The 21,490-nt window shown below is 35.5% G+C and overlaps 1 pseudogene; it reads right to left on the bottom strand.

Annotated features, from left to right (window-relative positions):
• Window positions 1–20,414, bottom strand: part of LOC100999151 — a 35,144-nt pseudogene extending 14,730 nt beyond the window's left edge.
• Window positions 20,415–21,490: the final 1,076 nt, after the last annotated feature.

Genomic DNA, 21,490 nt, shown 5'->3' on the forward strand with positions numbered 1-21,490 from the left:
GGTTATAGTCAGTTATTATTATTATACCTCTTATTCAATGTATATAGATTTTAAAAATAAATCTATATTTTTTATAAAGGACAACTCAAATAAGACTTTTCTAATAAATGTAAAAATATTTTTCTCTCCAAGAAAGAGGCAAGAAAAAATTTTTATTTCATTTTCTTCGTTATGTTTTCTGGATAGAGGGTCATGACTGTACCATATTGATTGTAAAATTCAATTTTGTAAATCTGTGGATTCAAATTAATTATATATTTTGTACAGAAGTATTATTTGAGGAGGCAATGGAAGATAAAATAAACTTAGTACTATTTAAATTTCCAATTCCAATTCTAAACGTCACCAATATTTTTCACAAGTACTTACAGGTCCAGAAAGCAGGATTTTGGGGGATGAGTAGAAGCTTTGAATTCAGACAGAAATGGCTGTAGATCCCAACTAAGGATTATGAATTTTAGTAACTGCCAAACTACTATATCTATAATAATACACTATGTTACTGAGAGGTGACAGCGTGCTGGCAGCCCTCCCAGTCTTCGCTGGTTCCCGGCGCCTCCTCGTCCTCGGCGCCCACTCTGGCGGCGCCTGAGGAGCCCTTCAGCCCGCCGCTGCACTGTGGAAGCCCGTCTCTCGACCGGCCGAGGCCAGAGCCAGCTCCCTCTGCTTGCAGGCAGGTGTGGCGGGAGACGCTGGGGCGGGAAACACGGGCTGCGCCAGGCCCTCGCGCGCCTGCGCGACTTCCGGATAGGCGTGGTCTCTGCGAGGCCCGGCGCTGGGAGCGGCGGGCTGGCGCCACGGCCCCGGGCAGTGAAGTGCTTAGCACCCGAGCCAGCAGCTGCGGAGGGTGTGCAGGGTCCCCCAGCAGTGCTGGCCCGCGGGCTCTGCGCTGGAATTCTCGCCCCGGCCTCAGCGGGGCCGGGCCTCAGCTGCTTCCTGGCAGAGCGTGCCTCAGGACCTGCAGCCCGCCTTGCTGGAGTCTCCCCCTTCCCCCTCCCCCGTCCCCCGCCGTGGGCTCCTGAGCGGCCCCTCCCAGACGAGCTCCGCCCCCTGTGCCGGGGCGCCGGGTCCCATGGACTGCCCAAGGGCTGAGGAGTGCGGGCGCAGGGCCTCGGACCCGCTGGCAGCTCTTCCTGCAGCCCCAATGCGGGATCCAGTGGGTGAAGCCAGCTGAGCTCCTGAGTCTAGTGGGGACTTGGAGAACCTTTTTATGTCTCTCTAAGGGACTGTAACTACACCAATCAGCACCCTGTGTCTAGCTCAAGGTTTGTAAATACACCAGTTAGGACTCTATCTAGCCAACCTAGCGGGGAGTTGGAGAACTTGTCTAGCACTGTGTCTAGTTCAAGGTTTGTAAATACACCAATCAGTACTCTGTATCTAGCTAACCTAGTGAGGACTTGGAGAACTTTTCTGTCTAGCACTCTGTGTCTAGCTAAAGCATTGTAAATGCACCAATCTGCACTCTGTATCTAGCTCAGGGATTGTAAATGCACTAATCAGCACTCTATGTCTAGCTCAGGGTTTGTAAATATACCAATTAGTACTCTGTGTCTAGCTCAAGGTTTGTAAACACACCAATCAGTACTCTGTATCTAGCTAACCTAGTGGCAACTTGGAGAACTTTTCTGTCTAGCTGTGTCTAGCTAATCTAGTGGGGACTTGAAAAACTTTTATGTCTAGTTAGAGGACTGTAAATGCAACAATCAGCACTCTGCGTCTAGCTCAGGGATTGTAAACGCATCAATTAGCACCCTGTCAAAACGGACCAGTCAGCTCTCAGTAAAAAGGACCAATCAGCTCACTGTAAAATGGACCAATCAGCAGGATGTGGGTGGGGCCAAATAAGGGAATAAAAGCAAGCTGCCTGGGCTAGCCAGTGGGAACTGGCTGTAGTCCCCTTGTACACTGTGGAAGCTTTTTCCTTTCCCTCTTTACAATAAATCTTCCTGCTGCTCCCTGTTTGGGTCTACACTGCCTTTATGAGCTATAACATTCACTGCGAAAGTCTGCAGTTTCACTCCTGAAGCCAATGAGACGACAAACCCACCAGAAGGAAGAAACTGTGAACACGTCTGAACATCTGAAGGAACAAACTCCAGACACACCATCTTTAAGAGCTGTAACACTCACCGTGATGGTCTGAGACCAAGAACCCACCAATTCTGGCCACACTACATCCAAAATATAGATAAAATATCTATGTAATTTTAAGAAATAGATGATCTATGACCATAGGACACATATACTTAGTAAATTTTGCGATTGCCATGTTGAGGAAGCTAGGTTATGCTGCAGAAACAGCCAGCCATGGCATTTTAGTTTTTTGACACAACAAAGGGTTATTTCATATTTATGTACCACATCCTCTGAAAATAACCAGGGTTCTCTGTTCTATGCTGTCTTTTTTCTACAAGCTAGGATGCTGGAGCAGTCCCTCTCTGGAACATTGCCTGTCTCCATGGAAAAAAAGAGAAGTGGTGATCCTTGTCAACAACTACTGTTGAAATACTGTTGCCCTTCTACTGACATTACATGGACAAAGTTTGGAAAGAATGTGGAAGTGTAATCTTATCATGCACCTCAGAAAGACAGAACTGGAGTTCCTTAAAGAGTTGTCAATATTTTTATATGTTCCCTGGCCATCTCCTGATTTCAGGAATCACAGTAAGATAAACTCAGAGCCTTATAAGCACAAACTACAACTGCCAGAAAGTAAGACCAAAATGTTATCACTACCGTTTCCTTATCAGCAGCAATCCAACATTGTGGGAGGGTGCACTACTTTAAGTAAGTGCATAACTTATGTTAAAGAACAGACATTTGTTTTTGTGATTCAACATAATACAAACTAGCAATAAATGCTATTATTTACATGCCCCTAGTAGTGTACATGTTCTGCATGCATCTGAAGTTGTTTCTTGATTATCAAAATTGAAAACCTTTGTGTTCTTTGGTGCACAGCATTGAGGAAGTCAACACTCAATTCACAGACTGAGAGAAAATATATAAAACTCATTTATGTGATAAGCAATTTAAATCTGGAATATATAAAGAACACTTACACCCCCAAAAATATAAAAATGTATCACCTAATTTTAAAATGGGCATAGGATTGCCATACATAAATAACCAATAAGCACATGAAATGATTTTCAACAGGATCAGTCACCAAGAAAGTGCAAATCAAAACCACAATGAGATACCACTTTAGACCCAGTAAATGGCTACAATAATAAATAGAAAATAATGTGTTGGCAAGATATGGAAAAATTTTAAGTCTTATAATTTTCTGGTGGATATGTAGAATGATAGATCCACATTGGGAAATAGTTGGACATTTTTCTAAACTGTTCAACAGAGCTGCAATAAGACTCGAAAATTTCAATCCTAGGTATCTACCCAAGAGAGTGAAAACATAGGTTCACACAAAGTGTGTAAGTGAATTTTATAGCATTATTAAAAATAGACAAAATGTGGCTGGGTGTGGTGGCTCACGCATGTGATCCCAGCACTTTGGGACGCCGAGGCGAGTGGATCACAAGGTCAGGAGTTTGAGACCAGCCTGGCCAACATCATGAAACTCCATCTCTACTAAAAATACAAAAATTAGCCAGGCATGGTGGCAGGCACCTGTAATCCCAGCTACTTGGGAGGCTGAGGCAGGGGAATCACTTAAACCAGGGGGGCGGAGGTTGCAGTGGGCTGAGATCGTGCCACTGCAATCCAACCTGGGCGACAGAGTGAGACTCTGTCTCAAAAAATATAAATAAAAAAAAATTTTTTAATAGACAAACTGTGAAGACAGCCCAAATGTCTATTAACCAATAAATGTATAAACAAAATGTCATACTTTCAGATCTAGAATATTGTTCAGCCATAAACAAGAACTGATACATTTTATAACATGTATACACTTCAAAAACATAACAATAAGTTAAATAACAAGTCACAATAGGTCATATATGGTGTGATTCAATCTTTATGAAATGTCTGCAATAAACCAATCTATAGAGATGGAAAGCTATTTAATGATTGCCTAAAGGTGGGGTTCAGAGCGGGCAATGGAGAGTAACTGCAAATGGGTGTGATACTACTTTTGTAGTGATGAAAATATTCTAAAATTAGATTATACTGATGGTGGCATAAATCTATAAATATGCTATAATCTATTGAATTTTATACTTAACATTTTAATAGAAAAATTGTGTATATATATATATACACACACACACATATATATAATATCTCAATAAAGCTGTTAAATCCAAAGAAATTTGAGAGGCGGTGTTGAGGGAGATTTTTTCTTCATTTGTTGTTGTTGTTGTTGTTGTTGAGACAGGGTCTCACTCTGTCACCCAGGCTACAGTGCAGTGGCACAATCATGGCTCACTGCAACCTCCGCCTCCTGGGCTCAAGTGATCCTCTCACCTCACCCTCCTGAGTAGCTGTAACTGGTACTACAGGTGAGCACCACCACATCCAGCTGATCTTATATATATTTTGTAGAAATGGGGCCTCACTATGTTGCCCAGGCCAGTCTTGAACTCCCAGGCTCAAGCAATCTGCCCACCCAGGCGTGAGCCACCACACCCAACCACAAGTCTTTTTTTCTATCATTTATTAGAAAAACTATTCATTCAATATCTATGTTATTGAGTCCCCAATACTATTATGCAGATCTTCTTTACTCTAATTATTTCTGTTTAAAAACTATAATTTGAAAGCCATAAATAAAACAACTTCTATCTGAATTTGATGACCCAAAATAATCTGATAGAAAAGAAATAGCTTAAATGAAATCTGAATTTATCTACAGAATATTATCAGCTTGCTTTCTGAATGTTAACATATTACTATTGAATTAGTTCACTCTTCATTAGCATGTTAATCAGAAATAATATAAAACTGTGAATTGAAACCCCTGAGGAATTCAAGAATCTGCCTTCGATATTTATGGGCAACTGCTGTGAATTTCAGAATCCTAGAAATAAGAGTAGAACTTAATTCCTCTTTAATCAGTCCATAGTCTTATTTTGAACCATCTTTGAAAAAAAATTAGTTTTAGCTTTTCCCCTAATGATTAATGACAATATAAAATTCTCTAAAAACTGATCAATTCTGATCAAAAAGTAAAGAGATAGTCCCTTTAAATGTAGCCTATTTTGAGGATATAACACCTATTTTGACAGCCATCTAAAGAGAAAACATACATTTGGGGTCACATAAGGTAGGGAAAATGGCTGTGCTTAAAAACAATACTCTGAACGTTTCATTGTATTTCATTGCATTATCTTCATTTACCATTTTTTAAATCTCAAATCTTCAAGTTTTTCTTTGTCTTCTAGATGCTATTTGCTCTGTCAAAGAATACTGGAAGATCACTTAAATTTACTTTGACCTATACCTTCTATATGTAGCTTTTTAAAAAATATTTATTTTTAAACTTTAGTTTTAAATTGCCTTCCAGTAAAACTTTTTTTGTAAATCAAAAAGTAAGACTTTGATGAATTTCAACACACTCATAGATTCATGTAGCCCCATGACAATCAGAAACCAAAACAGTACCATCAGTTTAAAAAACTCCTTATAATCCCTTACTAGTTGTATTATGTCTTCCACTCATAACTTTCAAAACCTACTGATCTTTTTTCCATCACTCTAGTATTGTCTTTTTGAGAAAATCATATAATGGAAAGGATACAGCATGTAACTTTTGAAACTGACTCTCATTCATCATAATATCCCTAAGTTGTCGCATATCTCAATACTCTAGTTCATTCTTATTCTTATTCTGTTCCTTAGTATTCCATTGTATAGATGCAATCCAGTTTACCATTGAAAGCCATGTGGGTTATTTGTAGTTTGGTATGAGTATGAATAGAGTTACTGTAAGCATTCCATACAGGTTTTTGTATGAATGTAAGCTGCCATTTCTCTTGGGTAAATACCCAAGAGTGGGTTTGTTGAGTTATATGGTAAATGTATGTCAAACATTATAAAAAATTTCAGCTGTTTCTAGATTGGCTGTAACATTTTGCATTCTCACCAGGAAATGACGGTTCCAATTAATTCTCATCATCTCTTCATCCTTTCCAGTATTTGTACTATCAGTACTTTTCTTTGTCTCTTCCTCACTCTTTTCCACCTTCTACACCATTATTATTATTATTTATTATTATTATTATTATTATTTGAAATGGAGTCTTACTCTGTCACCCAGGCTGGAATGCAGTAGTGCGATCTCAGCTCACTGCAACCTCCACCTCCTGGGTTCAACTGATTCTCCTGGCTCAGCCTCCCGAGTAGCTGGGATTACAGGTGCCTGACAGCACGCTCAGCTAACTTTTGTATTTTTAGTAGAGACAGAGTTTCACCATGTTGGCCAGGCTGGTCTTGAACTCCTGACCTCAGGTGATCCGCCCACCTTGGCCTCCCAAAATGCTGGGATTACAGGTGTGAGCCACAGTGTCTGACCCTCCTTCACCATTCCAATAGATTATATATAAGCTAATTGTCATACATTGAACTATATATCAGGATGTCTGTTATTAGATTTACCACAAGCCTGGCTCCTTTTCATAGCCTCAGTTTCTGTATGTATCAAATGGAAATTGAGATACTTTTTCTATTTCTTGTAGAGTTGTTTTGTGGAGACGAATTTGTTACAAACTTTGTGGAAAAGGATAAAATATACATATAAAATATGTGTTAACTTATAATAATCTTTTTTGATAACTGCTAATTGTTATTTCAAGGTAGGTAGAATATTAATGATAAACCATTAAGTGCATCAAATGAGGTTATGTGCCCTTGTGGGGATGGAGAGAGAAAGTTTTAACAAGACTTATCATATTTTACCACGTTTTTATTTAATCCAGAATGAATAAATATTCTTAACATGTTACAGACTCTAAATGTGGAAGTGTCAGATATAACTGTGAGGGGTCTGCAAGTTTTAGAAATTGCAAATGAAACTAGCAAATCTATTTAAACAGTAAACAGACAAGGAAGAATTGCATTTTAAGAGATCAGAGCTGTCTCATGTATGCATATTGCCAGTATTGTTTCATAAGCTTTAAGATAAATATGTACACATTTTTGTAAAAATATAACTGTGATTATTCTTTTGCTTTCCACAAGGAAAATTTTTAAGGAAAGGGCTGATAGATATGATAATCATAAACTCCATAGTTTATTATCTTCTGAGGTGGTAATAAAGAGAAAAACTGAAGCACACAATGTTGCCGTTTTGACCTGTGTAGCAAGTTCCAAGTTGTAATAGATGAAATAACAGCATTAAAAATAGTATACTCTACAAATAAGTCTTTAAGAGTCAACTAGGGAAACTTGTTCTGCATATAAATATTTCATGGAGGGCAATGGACTGTGTCTACTAAATATTTTACTTTGTTTTACTTAGATATTGCCTTTCTTTTATGTTTCTGTAGCTTTGTCATTTACAGGAAAAAAAAAAAAGTTGTCACAATAAGTCCCAAGTAGCTTACAAAATCTACTGCCACTTCAAATTGGATACCACAGTGTTATCTATCTTGCCATTTATCTCAGTAAAAAGCTCATTTTCACATTCTGTCAGAAATGATGGCCACCTTAATTATAAAATTTCTAAATTTTGATTAAAATATTAAAGTTTATTTCTTTATCTTATTCATCCCACTGTCCTTTAATATTTATGTATTTATGATTTTCTTATAGTCAAAATATTTTATACTCAAAACCCATTAAATGATAACAGGGGCATAGAATGGCATTTCTTATAGAAATTATTAATTATTACAGATACAGCTACTGCCAGTATTCTGTGAGCAAGATTTCCATCTCAGATCGTCTGTCCAATATCATCTATCAGGTTCCTATGCTGCTTTTTTCTTTAAAGGTATGAACTTAGGAGATACGGTTTGAGGACTGGCTCTGAAATTTATGACCTGCTAAACATTGGTCCAACACAGGAATTCACTAACCTTAACCATGCATAATAATTATAATTAAAAACATTAGTAGCATCTACTACACAGAGCTATTATGGGGATGAAAATTATGTAATGCATATCAAAATCTGTTATGAAATACACATTTTTTTGAAAATGTGGATGTTAGGTATTAATATAACATTATCGAAGAAAAGTCTATTATAATTTTCAGTTTCCCATTAATTCCTACCTATCTTTACTTAAATTCAAAATTAATATTTGTGAAACACATATTGGGAATCTAGTATTTTGTCATGTCTTCAGTAAGTGATAGGAGACTCTTGTTGGATTTGTTCAAAGTCTAGGTTTTTATGATTTGATGGTGGTGGTAGAAAAAGACAAGCTGCTGAAGGAGAGGGAAATTCAGTAAGAAACACATGAAACAAATAAGAATACATCATCAAGCACTTATGTTATTAAGATAATTATAAGAATCATACCGTGAGGACATTTATTTCTGATCAGACATATCTCTATGTTCCCATCCCTGAAACCCTTGGTGTGTATGGGCTATGGGTCTGACTACTGCTAACATGTTAAAAGCATTCATTTCTTTGTTCTTCCTTTTTTCCAAATTTGTCTGATCAGGAAATTTTTCAAATTGTTAATAATTCCAAATTTCTCAGGGTCTCCAAAACATCCTCTTTGTTTATACAACTGGCAGGGAATATAAACACTATGGAAAGTTAATATAAAATTGAATGAGCAGTGTCTTAATGAATGAAAAGGTTGAAATGGCAAGATTTAAAATCTCCTAACTCAGGATATCAGAAAAAGTGATTCAACTGGGAGGTCAGTAAGCTAGGCAGCAAATCTTGCCCAGTGCTACTGAGCAATATGATTTATCAACCTCGGCAATAGCCAATGCTGCTTGCCTAAAAATAATCCATGCGTTTGTAATGAATGGAGAGGAGAAAACAATAAACATGCAAATGCACTAACACTTTTTAGAAATACACTTTTTAGAAATAAAAATGTAGAAATACATTTTACATTTTTCAGTAAAAGAATGGGGGAAATTAGAACACAGAGACAAAACCAAAGTGTAACATTCTTTAGGATGGAAAAAAGAAAACTTGAAAATTTATATAAGGTAGTCTGGAAGTATTTCCTGAAATTATTAGAATCTCAGGATAACAAATATATCCTACATTGTAATCAGCTATTGATTATTTTTTATTTTTTTATATTATAAATTTCAGACAATATGAGTTCCCTCACTTGTAAATGTTTTCTAAGTATCTAAGAAAACATAATAACAACGACTAATATATTTACCCTATAAAACTTACCGAAATTCAAAACCTTCAATATATAAAGTGGCACGTTCAAGAAACAAAATATTTACAAAATAAAAAATGTATCTCCTTGGTAAAGTTATGGAACATGTGGAGTGTTACTGGTAATCAAAAAATAATAATTTTGACATGCTATCATCCACTAATCCAAACAAGCCTTTTAGAAAAACGTTTTAAAAATAGATATAAGGGCCGGGAGCGGTGGCTCAAGCCTGTAATCCCAGCACTTTGGGAGGCCGAGACGGGCGGATCATGAAGTCAGGAGATCGAGACCATCCTGGCTAACACGGTGAAACCCCGCCTCTACTAAAAAATACAAAAAACTAGCCGGGCGAGGTGGCGGCGCCTGTAGTCCCAGCTACTCGGGAGGCTGAGGCAGGAGAATGGCGTGAACCCGGGAGGCGGAGCTTGCAGTGAGCTGAGATCCAGCCACTGCACTCCAGCCTGGGCCACAGAGCGAGACTCCGTCTCAAAAAAAAAAAAAGAAAGAAAGAAAAAAGAAAAAATAGATATAAGGGAAGTGATATCAGCAAAATGGCAGACTAGGAGCACGAAGCTCCCTAAGACTTGGAGCACTAAGCGGTCCTTCCTCCCCTGAATAAACTACCAGAAACTAACTGAACAAACTTTGTAAGAGGTCTGGAAAATAGCCAAAGGTTTATAGCATCCAGGTAAATTTTCAATCAAGACAAAGCTGTTTACAAAACAGTCATAAAATGTTGTGGTATTTTTACTCACCCCTGCTCTGCATCCTGCTCCGTGTGGCAGCAATTGTAGTCTTGAGCAGTAGCAGCTGGCTACTGTTTCCCCCTTGAATCAGAGGAAACAGAACAGGTCTTATTTGCAAATTACTGTGTAATTGTGTTCTAATCAGACTGGAGGATATCTAAAGTGTTGAAGCAAAATGATGATCTCTGCCTAACTCAACCAGGAAAAACAGCAGGCATGTCACCAAAGCTACAAGGTGATACAGATGCCGGGGACAAATGATTCCAGGTGGAGATGTATGCAATAGGACATCTTAGACCTAGAGGAGAAACTAGAATAAAACTCTTTTGGAAATTTAGACATTAAAAAGCAGCCACACAAAGTGCTGAGAACTTAAACTTTAGTTGAATCCTAGGCCCGGATAAAACCTATCTATCTAAGTGTTGTTGGAGTGCCCCAGCACAGAATGGGAATGGTTGCTGTTCTTTATTTTTCTAGGTTTATTTTTTGTTTTGTTTTGTTTTAACTCCTAGCATTCCTGAAAATCTCTGTCTGAACACTAGCTGAACATGAGCCACAAGAAGAGAGGTTTCAGATATCATATTCAACAAGTCACAGTCTTTGCAAAAGGAAGTTTGGAAAAGTCTCAAAACAAAAGGAATACTACAGTTTTTATAAAATATATATATAGACATATAGACATGCATGCATGCATACATACATACATAAAACTTTACAAAAGAGGAGAATCTTATTTCCAGAATTACTACACTGTAATAGTTAAATGCTCAAGTTTCAACAGAGTTTGTAAGTCATACAAAGAAAAACACAGGTAATACAATAGAACAAAATAAGTAAATACAAACCAATCTTACCAATGCCCAGATATTAAAGTGAGTAGATAAATATTTGAAATTGTTTGTCTCAAATATTCTAAAAGAGTTATGGGAAAAATATGTGCAAAGAACTAAGAAAATCAGAAAAATAATAAATGAACAAAATAAGAATACAACAGAGGTAGAAATTAGGAAAAGACATCATAAGGAAAATCTGGAGCAGAAAAATAAAACAATTGAAGTGAAATATTCACTAGAGGGTTTAATGAAAAATTTAAACAGACAAAAAGAAAAACAGAGAACCTGGAGAAAGAAAAAATTAAATAATGAGTATAAGTTTAAAAAAAGAGAAATGACTGAAGAAACACGAACAGAGCCTACAAGACTTGTGAGATGCCATTAAGTGGACTAGCTACACACTTAAGAAATCTTGAAAAGAGAAGGAGGTGTCAAAAGACTATTTAAGGAAATAATAGCTAAAACTTCTGAAATTTGAAGAAAGACATGAATCTGCAAATCTAAGAAGCTCATCAAACTTCAAGGAGGATAAAGAGAGAATCAACACTGGGATGCATTTAATCAACCCATTACAAAAAGCCAAAGGCAAAGAGAATCCTGAAAGTAACAAGAGAGGAGCAACTCACTCGCAAGAGAAATCATTAGATTACCAGCAAATTTCTCTACAACCTTAGAACCACAACCAGAAGGTAGTGCAATTATATATTTAAAGTGCTAGAGAAAATAAAAAATTTGTATCCGGCAAAGATGTCCTTCAAAAATGGGGAAACATTAAGACATCTCTAGAAAACAAAAGCTGAGAGAGTTTGCCACCACTAGATGTAACCTACAGGAAAGACTAAAGGAATTCCTCTAAGCTGAAATGAGGGAATGCCAGACAGTAATTCGAATTCACAAAGTTCTTTGGTAAATGTAAATACATGGTAAATATTAAACCAAATACCATTATAATTTTTCTTTTTAATTCAACTTAAAACTTTCTATGTTATTTAACCTATAAACATATAAAAACAATTATAAATCTATGCTATTGGGCATTAATGTATAAAGATACAATTTTTGACATAAATGATATAAAAAGGGATATAAATATATAGGAATAGAATTTTTGTATATAATTGGAGTTAAGTGGTGATTGATTAAAAATATATTATTTTAAATTCTTATTTGATTTAATCTCTATGTTAATCAGAAAAATTCTATAGCATATACAAAACAAAAAAAGGTAAACAAAATGTGTCACTCTAAAATCTCAACTAAATACAAAAGCAGATATAATGAAGGAAATGAGTAGCAAAAAAAAACTAAAGAACATACAGAAAACAAATAACAAATGGCAGAACTAAATTATTCTTTCTTGGTAATTACATTAAATGGAAATGGATTAAGCTCTTCAGTTATAAGACAGAAGTGTGCAATCTTAATAAAAACACAGAGTCCAGCTGTATACTACCTTCTATGAGTATCACACTCTGGTGTTAAGTAGACAAATAGATTGAAAGTGAAAATATGAGAAAACATTTCATGCAAATAGTAATCAAAACATATTTCATGCAAAGCAGGATGGCTATACTATAATAATTGCAGACAAAATGGACTTTAACTAAAAACTGTTACAAGACAGTTTTAAAAAGCACATTATATATTAATAGGAGAGTCAATTAACCAAGAAGATACAACAATTATAAACATATATTTACCACATATAAGAGTTCCAAAATATATGAAACAAATGAGACTATAATTGAAAGGAGAAATAGACATAATAATAGCTGGAACCTTCAAGTCTTCAATTTCAATATTGAATAGAACATCTAGAAAGAAGATTTATAGTAGAAGACTTAGACAACACTTTAAAGTAATTGGGCCTAACACAGATATATAGAAAACTTGACCCAGTACCAGCAGAATACATATTTTTCTCAAGTGAATATAAAACATTCCTCAGAATAGACTAGGTTTTAAGCCACAGGACCAGTCTTAATAAATTTATGAATATTAAAAACATGTAAAGTATTTTTTTCAATCACAATAGGATGAAACTAAAAATAAATAACGGAAAGAAAACTGAAAAATACACAAATAAATGGAAACTAAACAACACAAACAACCAATGAGTCAAAAAAGAAATCACAAGTACAATTGGGAAGTACTGCTAGGAAAATGAAAATAAAAACACGACATGCCAAAACTTAAGGAATGCAGTGAAAGCAGTGCTAAGAGGGAAAGATATAGCTGTAAAACTGTACATTTAGAAAAAATGTCAAATCAAGAATCTAACTGCAACTTAGACAACTAGGTGAAGAATCAATTAAAACTAAACTAGTAAAGGAAGTAATAAAGATTCGTACAGAGATAAATAGACTAGAAAGACAATGGATTCAATCTGATAAAGCCAAAATTTTTTTTTTGAAAATACAAAGAAAATTAACAAATCATTAGATTGTTTAGAGTATAAGAGGGAGATTCAAATTAATAAATCAAACATAAAATTTGGGATATTACTTCAGACTTTACATAAATAAATTAATACTATGAACAACTGTATGCCAACAATTTGGATAACCTAGATGAAACGAACAGCTTTCTAGAAACACACTGTCTCCCAAGACTGAATTATGATTAGTAGAAAACCTGAATAGACCTTTAATTAGTAAGTAGATTGAAACAGTCATTGAAAATCTCCCAAAAAAGAAAGCCTTCCACCAGATGCTTCAATGGTAAATGTTACCAAACACATAAAAGAACAAACAACAATGCTTCTTAAGCACTCAAAAAATTGAAGAAGAGGAAATTCTTCCTAACTTATTTGCTGAGACCAACATTACCCCTATACCAAATCAGAAAGAATTTCTACAAGTAGAAAAAAGCATAGATCACTATCCTTTATGAGTACTGATACAAAAATCTTCAACATAATACTAGCAAATTTGACAACATACTGAAAGGATTGTATACCATGAGCAAGTGGAATTTATTCTTGGATTGTAAGGAAGTTTTAAGATATGAAAATTAATTGATATAATAAACCACATTATTAGAACAAAGGGAAAATGATTACGTCTCCAGAGGCAAAAAAGTATTCTGAAAAATTTAACACCCTTTCATGATAAAAATACTAAATACGCTAAAAGCAAGTAAACTACTCAATACAATAAAGTCGGTACACGAAAACCCCACAACTAACATCATAGTAACTGCTGAGAGATGAAAGATCTCCCCCATTATGATCAGGAACAAGACAAGGGTGCCCACATTTCCCACGTCTGCTCAGCATAACACTGAAAGGTCTTAGAAATAGCAGTGAGGCAAGAAAAAGAGATAAAACATATCCATATTGGAAAAGAAGATGTCAAAATGTTCCTGTTCACAGATGACATAATCTTATATGTAAAAAACTCTAAAAATTATGTATACACACATTTATTAGAATAAATAAATTCCCCAACCTTATGAGAGACAGAATCAATACATAAAAATCAGTTGTGTTTCCATATACTAACAATAAGCTATCAAAAAGAAAATAAAGAAAAAAGTGTACTTACAATAAAATCAAAGAGAATGATAAGCATAACAAAAGTGGCAAAAGAATTGCACACTGAAAACTACAAAACTTTGCTGAAATAATTTTCAGAAGACATAAATAAATGGAGACAAATTTCGTGTTTATGGATTGGAAGACTTTATATTGATAACATAACAATACCGTCCAAAGCTTTCTACAGTTCAATGCAATCTCTATCAAAACCACAACAGTGCTTTAGCAGAAATAGAAAAAAAATTCTAAAATGTATTTGGAATCTCAAGCAAACCCTTATAGCAAAAACAATTTTGAAAAGGAAGGATCAAGATGGAAGACTCATGCTTCTCAACTTCACAACCTATTTAAAAGCTGTAGTAATCAAAACAATGTGGTACTGTCATAAAAATAGACATTTTGGCCAATTAAATAGAAAAGAGAGCCACAAAATAAACGTTTGTGTAAATGGTCAAATGATTTTGAACCATGGTTCCAAGACCATTGAATGAAGAAAGGGTAGTCATTCTAACAGATAGAGCTAGTAAAACTAGATATCCATGTACAAGAGAATGAAGGTTAACTCATTGTATACCATATAAAAAATCGACACAAAAAATCAAAGACATAAAAGTAACAACTAAGACGACAAAACTCTTAGAAGAAAACGTGGTAAAAGCTTCATGTCATTGGAATAACTGATGATTTATTGGATAAACACCAAACACACAGGCAACAAAAAGAAAAACAGATAAAGTGGACTTCATTAAAATTATCATTTTTTTGTTGCCAAAAGAAACTATCAGAAGAGTTTTTAAAAATCCATAAAATGAGAAAATATTTTCACATTATAGATTTAATAAGGGATAATATACAAAATATATACAGGGTCTCTACAACCCAACAACAAGAACAAACAGAACAAGCAACTCAAAAGTGAGCAATGGGTTTGAATAGATATTTCTCCAAGTAAAACATATAGGGCTAATAAGCACATGAAAAGATGTTCAATACCTTGAATCATTAAAAAATGCAAATTAAAACCAAACTGAGGTATCATTTAGAAAACATTAGGATAGCTACTATTAAAAAAAGAAAAAGAAAGAAAGAAAGTGAAAATTTTGGAAAAATTGACCCTCTTGTTTTCTTTTTCGTGGGAATTTAAACTGGTGCAACTGCTGTGAAAAACAGCTTGGTGATTCCTCAAAGATTTTAACATAAGATTATCATATGATTCAGCAATTTCATTTCTCAGTGTGTATCCAAAAATTGAAAACAAAGACTCAAACAGATACTTGTACACCAATGTTCACATCATCATTATTCACAATAGCCCACAAGTGGAAACAACCTAAATATCTATCAGCTGTTAAATAGACGAGCAAAGTGGCATCTTAGACACAATAGAAGATTATTTAGCCTTAAAAAGGAATGAAATTCTAGTACATGCTACAACATGGATAAACTTGGATAGGTTTGTTCGTAGACTTATTTGTCTGAATTTCTATGAGGCATGAACATCAGGTATTGTATGCTGGCTTGATTGATATTCTTGAAGAAATTCTATGTTCAAAGAAATGAAGTAATATTTCAAATAAGTAAATGTTCATGGTGATCCTTAAATAGTTACTAAATGGAAGTCAGGAATGCATAGGTCCTGCATTAGTACCTATCATTATCCTGGAGTTTGTGTGTTATGTACCCATGTTCTTATCTAGAAACAAACAAATTGTTTAGCTAGTGAGTCATGCAATCTTCCTCCTTAGCCACAATGAAACTAAATACCTTTTTTCACATTACCTTTCTAGCACTGGCTTCCAGGAAGTTTAGAACAAAATATCTTAAAAGCTCTGTGATTCTTCATGACTTGCATGACAACATTTTACTTTCATCATGTTCTGTTCAAATTGGTGTTTAAAATGTATGTATCTGTTCTAGAATATATTTTTAGCATTTATATACTTTATTGATTGTGTCTTTTAAATATCAGGCTCGAATCTTGTATAAAAGATAAATAAAAAGATGAATAGCCATACATAATTCTAAAATCCCCAATACAAAATTACTTAATGATTTAATTCTATGATGCTTTGAGTGGTATTAAAATTTTCCTCTCTTGTCTACTTGATTAACAATTCTGCAAATAAGCAATATTTCTCTAGAACAGAAACAATAGGATCATTTTGAAGATCTTTATATATTTTGAAGATTCTCTAAAACAAAAACAATAGAATCATAATTTGCTTTTGATTTCACAGAAGCATTTATCCTCTTTTGGAAGCAGTCACTTGCAAACAAGTAAACTTTAATTTCACTAGATTTCTATCCAAACAACAGAATGAAGAATAGGTTGTTTATTCCAGTAGTCTCTTGGGAAGCTTGACACAGTGATCTTGTTGTATTTGGGGTTGTGATGGTTGGTTTTATGTGTCAAATCAGCTGGACCACAGTGGCCAGAACATTATTCTGAATGTTTCCATGAACATGTTTTGGATGAGATTAACATTTAAATTGATAGACTGAGTAAAGCAGATCACCCTCTATGATGTGGATGGGCCTCATCCCATCAGTAGAAGGCCTTAACAGAATGAAGACAGATCTCATCAGGGGAAGAAGACATTCTGCCAAAAGAAGACCTTTGGACCTGAACTGCAACATTGATTCTTCCCGGGGTTTGCAGCCTGCTTCCCTATCCTGCAGAATTTGAAGACTCATAATTGCATGAACCAATTCCCTAAAGTAAATCTCTTTCATTTCTTACACACTATTGGTTCTCTTTCTCTGGAAGACTCTAAGGAATAACAATAGTTACACCTAATTCTATCACTTTAGTCTTATCCTTGATTTATTTTCCATTGTGTATATCTTCCTCTGCAAAACAACAACAACAACAACAACAACAAAATTTTTGCTATTACTCTAATCTTAGATTTAGATTACTGGCCTTGAAAATGTGCCTCAGTCTTATTTCCTTCTTCCCTGCCACTGCATTTATTTTCCATGTGCTATTCTCTGTAGCACTACAAACACTACCTCTTTCTCCTGTCTTGTCAACCAGCCACTGCTGTCAATCAAGCAGTGTTGAGTTGTATTGAGTTGAGTGTTGAGCTGTCACTGGAATTCATAGACTGATCATACAGCAGTCATCTTGGGCTGAATCTAAACCATAGATGTGTTTTGTTTTCCTTAAGCATTTTAGTCTGCAAAATAATTTTATACTTGGATTAATCGCTAACCTAAAAATCAGGAATATTTACATTAAATAAATATTTCTAACTTCCCTTGAAAAATGAGAGTCTGGTAATAGAGGACCCTCATGGCATCAATTAGCCTGGGCTGAGTGGAGAGTGGAGGTGTCTTCTATATGTGGAGTACTCACTTTCCAGATTATCTGACCCCAGCATGTTTTCCTTATTTTAGACAATCTGCTAAGATTAGTTAGGTTACCTGCCCCCACCCCTGACCCCGTGGACATTTTATTTTAGGGCATGCCTCAGCAACTGCCTCTGAGGGGGTCTTTAAGTAAAAATTCTCATAATGACTAAACTAAGACATGTATGATATCACTGCATTATATATGTTTTTTTTTCTGAAGGAAAAGAAACAACACTCATTTAAATTTCTAATTCCTGCTCCATTTTCATACAAACATACAGTTGAAGATACACACATGTACACCTCAACAGTCTCATTACTTTATAGTTCCACTGCATTGAATTTTACGCTGTTTATGCAGTTGCACATGTCAGATTGTTGCATGTTCTCCTGCTTTCTGAGAATTATATTAAGTATTAACTTTGGTCTGTGGTAATAAGTTGTACAATGCATTCAATTAGAATGAATTTCTTTAACTCACTTCTCTATGCATTTACTGTCCTGGCTCTAGCAATTTCAGTGTATCTGCCTTTTGGTAAGAATATTTGTTTATTGTGCTGCTACTAGCAATTACTGCACAGTTGGAAACTTCTGACCTCAAACACTGCATGGTCTCTGCCTCATGTTCTGAGAAGAAATCAGTAGATTGGGCCCTTTGAATCAACCGGCTAGATAGCCATGCTTTATTTGGGTTAAAGTTCCATTTCTCAGCTCTACTTCAACTTAGAATGTTCAGTTAACAATAAAAAATCAGATGGGATTGTTAAAGTACATATTTCTTTAAAGTATATTGTGTTAGAGAAGTTTCACTGACACCTTCAGCTTTCCTTTGTGTTGCCTGACTATTTTCTCGTTTCTCTTGTTATTTTTATGTCTTTTCAGAGATGCCGAGTTGATGGCCCTTGAATCTCATTAATTAAAGATCCTGAATATTATCCCCTGAACATTTTGAGAGGGAAAACTAGATACTCCCATTGCCTGTAGGTGAGGACAATAACCATTAATGTCATTAAATAATTCCAGGAAAAATTGAATTTGCACTGCGATGTTGTCATTAAAAGATATGGCTGGATGCAGTGACTTGTGCCTATAAGTCCAGGACTTTGGGAGGCTGAGGTGGGAGGATCGCTTGACCTCAGGGGTTCATGACCAGCCTTGGCAACATAGTAAGACCTCACCTCTACAAATTAAAAAAAGAAAAAAGCTGGGCATAGTAGCAGCTGTGGTTTCAGCTACTCAGGGGTTAAGGCAGAAGGATCTCTTTAGTCCAGGTAGTTGAAGCTGCAGTGAGCCATGACTGCAACACAGCACTCCAGCCTAGAGAAGAGAGTAAGATCCTATCTCAAAAAAATAAAATAAAAAATAAGGAAAATATGTTATGAGTATGCATCACATGTTGTAGAAAATTGTTTTCTGTATTGTAGAAAAAGTGTTATCCTCCTGATTTTCAGGATTTCGTTTTCTAGTAGAACTACAGCTTGATAAACTTCTCTTATGCCTAATGCTTTTGAGATTTGAGAGTTATTTTGTATCCAGGGTCCATTTTAATTTCTAAGGGTATTCAACTCGTTTTAGCACCTGAGAACGTGTCTTATTTTGGAAATATGTACCTAGATTGAACAGTACATTGGACTGTCCAAATCATAAAAAAGTAGTGAGATTACGAAGGTGTATGTATATCTGTGTGTGTGTGTGTGTGTATGTGTACCCACAAAAAAAGACAATAATGTTTAAACTCCCATAGCACGATGTGCTAGGGTTCTATTGCTATGATTGCTAAAATGTAGGGGTTTGAAACAGCATTCATTATCTCACATTTTCTGTATGCCTAGAATCTGGATGTAGCTCAGCTGTCAGCCTCTGCTTCGGGGTCCAACAAACTGTGAGCAAGGTGTCAGCAGGGGCTGCAGTTTCATCTCAAGGCTTGTTTTGGGAAGGACTTTATTCAGGCTTACTCATGTGGCCTGATGATATTTCTTGTGAGCCACTGGGCTGCGAACCTGATTTCTTTCACTGCTAACTAAAGGCTGGCTTCAGATCCTTGCCAGTGGGCCTCTCTGTATAGCAGTTAGCATCATTAGAGCTGTCAAGTTAGATGACCAGAGAAAGTGTTCCAGACAGAAATCAGTCTTTTATAAAACAATCTCAAAAGCGACATTCCATCACTTTTGTCTTATTCTTTTCTCTTCATTTTGAACATTTTATTTTTAATTGACAAAAATTGCATATATTTGTGAGGTACAAGTTGATATTTTGATACATGTATACATTGCGAAATGATCAAATCAGATAATCAGTATATCCATTATCTTAATTATTTATTATTTCCTTGTGGCGAGAACATTTCAGACTTCTATTTTAGATATTGGTTTATGTACAAAACACTTCAAAAATGCTGAATTGTGCTATAGTCTATAGTGATTACGTTTTCTATTTTCCCTTTATTTTAAAATAAATATAAAAGCCAAAACTATACCATACCTGCCTTTGACTTCAATAAAATGTCTTTTCCTCCCCCTTTCCCAGACACATCTTTGAGTTTGCCGTTTCCCCAACCAGGTCTCTGTTCTTCCTTGAAGAGGCAGCATCTTGTGAAGAATAAAGGACTGTGAGTCCAGGGTGCCTGCTCTGCTTCACAGCAGCTATGTGAGCCTGGTCTTAGTTTTTTCATCGCTACAATGATCCACCTTGTGATGCTGTGAAAATTGGTGAGATAAGTCATACAAAATATCTATATCCATCCTTAGTGCCTGGCAAACAGTAGTAATCTCCCTTATTCATCTTTTAAGTTCCATATTCCAAAGACTTCCCTGATTTCCTTAGCCTGCAATTCTCCCTCTTCTGAGCACACAGAATGTGTTCCAACTGCATCTCAGATTTGGCCTGCACTTCATATTTTTCTGAGTATTTCTAAGCCTTTTTTATGTATAATTCTTACATATAAATCCGTGAAGGACTATATTATTTGTTTTTATATATATCTCTGTATCCTGTCCTTGAAAGATCACTTACACCAACTTGCATAAAATGGATTTACTTTTTTGTCCCTCTTCACAGATAAGTGGATACATAAATACATAGAAAATAGGGTAATGGATAGATTATAGGTACATACTTAAGTAGTTTATTATATGTATGGGTAATGTTGGCTATGTGCAAGACACTGTTAACGCACTTAAATTTGTATACTGTGTCTGTTATTTAATGGTCTTTCATTGTCTGAAGGGTTAGACAGAAATTAACCAATTCACCCTATGAGATAATGGCAGCCAATTTTTAAGATGAAATGAAATTTGCTGTCTAAAAATGATGCAATGACTAAACTCAAAGAATGCATATAGAGCACTGAGAGAGGTGTTTTCTATGTAATTTTCACAGCATTGTAAAGCAGTTATTACTTATCATCTTTTACAGATGGATAGAATCATGGATTGAAGAGGGATAAACGTCAGCTCTTCTCCCATGATTTCATACCTCTGTTCTCCCATCAGAATGATCAGGCCTGAGCCAGGTGAGTGATTGCAAAGAGGAAGCTGAAGTCTTGCAGGGTTAGGCAAGAACAAGAAGGAATGCATGAGTGAAGGACTCTGAGCTGCTCGCAGTTGGCTTACAGCACCTGTGGAGATCACAGGTGAGACAGGTTCCTGGATGTTCTATGTCATGTGCTCCAACTTACCAGCATGGGCTTGGTATCAGAATAAAAATTATGTATTTGGTTCAGGTGGTTCGCATGTAATAACTTTTATT

Source organism: Papio anubis, chromosome 10, assembly GCF_008728515.1.
Source record: "Papio anubis isolate 15944 chromosome 10, Panubis1.0, whole genome shotgun sequence".
Classification (NCBI taxonomy): domain Eukaryota; kingdom Metazoa; phylum Chordata; class Mammalia; order Primates; family Cercopithecidae; genus Papio; species Papio anubis.